The sequence below is a fragment of the Rhinopithecus roxellana genome, unplaced genomic scaffold (genome assembly GCF_007565055.1).
Source record: "Rhinopithecus roxellana isolate Shanxi Qingling unplaced genomic scaffold, ASM756505v1 contig3872, whole genome shotgun sequence".
NCBI lineage: Eukaryota > Metazoa > Chordata > Mammalia > Primates > Cercopithecidae > Rhinopithecus > Rhinopithecus roxellana.
In genome coordinates, this window is record NW_022142809.1 from 35,984 (window position 1) to 38,125 (window position 2,142).

Below are 2,142 nucleotides of genomic sequence, written 5' to 3' on the forward strand. Positions count from 1 at the left end.
GTATGGTAATCTGTATATCTTTAATTTTACTACAGTTTGCTTTATTATCCCATTTAAAAGAAGCAAAGAAGAATTGAGTAATTGGGTGATCATTGCAGTTAACATGATATTCAATTAAGATTCAGAATGTTAACAGTTGATGAGTTAATGCAGTTCTATTTCAGCATGTGATTAATAAGAAATTGCCAGCATCCTAAGTCTGAATAATCTCAAATCATTATGATGTTAAAGGAAAGCAGTGAACCTGTGCTTTTCAGTAATTGCTAAACATTAAACTGCTTATGGACTGAAATAATTTCTCAGGAATAATGTGTTGTTCAGTTTTGTCCATTAAGTCCATACCCAGGTTTGATAGTTTGGGAGTGGGGAAGCTGTGCTCAGGACAGAATCAGGTCCTGCCTTCCCCCATTGTGGGCTGTCACAGCCCCGTGCCATGCGTGGTGCCTCGGGTGAGATGGGTGCGCTGGTTCCTTGGCAAAAGTTGGGGGTGAGTTCTCTCTGGGCTTTTTCTTCATGGAACAAGAGGAAAAAAGTTACTTTATGTATTTCCGGGCTTCTAAACTTAGAAGGACTCTAATTTTTGTTATACTATAGGATATATTAGAATGTTATATACTACATATTATATACTATAGAGTATGTTTAAATACATACTATAATTGAGTTCATATGTATATAGCACATATATGCCTATATAAGTATAAAGTGTAAATTTACTGTACTATATCATTTTACATACATAATACAAAATGTGTATCTGTGTTTTAATTTAGATAATTGTTTTAAAAAACATTAGCATTTAAAAAAAAATTTTTTTCCCCCCGAGACAAAGTCTTGCTCTGCGCCCAGGCTAGAATGCAGTGGCACCATCTTGGCTCACTACAACCTCTGCGTCCTGGGTTCAAGCAATTCTCCTGCTTCAGCCTCCTGAGTAGCTGGGATTACAGGCGTGTGCTACCACGCCAGGCCTAATTTTTGTATTTTTAGTAAGACAGGGTTTTACTGTGTTGGCCAGTCTGATCTCAAACACCTGACCTTGTCATCTGCCAGCCTCTGCCTCCCAAAGTGCTGGGATTGCAGGATGAGCCACCACGCCTGGCTAGCATTTTCAATTGCTTAATGTGTTTAGCTCACAGTTTTTTTTTTTTTTTTTTTTTTTTTATGTTAAGTCATTCTCACAGCAACCTTGTGGAATTTCTCATTGAAGAGTAGACCAGTGGCTGGGGAAGGGCTGGAGGGCAGTGGGAGGCATTTTTTCTATATTTAGTAGAAACTGAGACCCTGATAGTATGTAGTAGGAGCTGCTTATGGGCAGACCGACTATCTCACATTGAGTCTGTGACTCTGGTAGTGCATGGGATTTCTTGTGTCCTCAGCTGTATTGACCACAGGCATTCTAGTGCTATTCTCTTCTAAGTTGCCTATGATAGGGACCCTCATGTATTCTGAACTAAATAGAGTTCCACCTCTCAGAATTGATTTTGTTGACAAAGGCTTCTAGGTAGTAGGTGAGCCTTGCCCTTCTTCCAAACAGGTAATTTGTATAATATTAACGGAGCCTTCCTGATTATCTCTTCTGTGGCCTTCCAGGGTGTAACCACCTTTCTCCTTTGGTATTTTATCCCCCAGTGGGTATTTTTGTTTTCTTTTGTTTTTTTGCTTTTCAGTTTTAGAGACAAAGTCTCACTATGTTGTCCAGCTGGACACAAACTCCTAGGCTCATGTGGTCCTCCTGTCTCAAGCTCCTTGGTAGCTGTACTGCAGGTGTGCAGCACCTGTTTGTTTTTAAGAGACAGGGTCCTCCCTCTGTTGCCCAGGCTAGGTTGCAGTGGACATGATTATAGTTCACTGCAGCCATAAACTGAGCTTAAGTGATTCCTCCTTTCTCAGCCTCTTGAGTAGCTGGGAACACAGGCGTGCCTACCAGGCCTGGCTAATTTTAAAGTTATTTTTTTATGAGATAGGGTCTTGGTATTAATATGTTGCCCAGGCTAGTCTTGAGTCCTGACCCCAAGCAGTCTTCCTGCCTTGGCTTCCCAAGTGCTGGGATTACAGGTGTGAGCCAATTGGCATCTAGCTTCCTTCCAGTGGTTTTTAAGCGTCTGTGTCAGGTGTCTCTTTAGCTCACTATGTAGCAGCAGT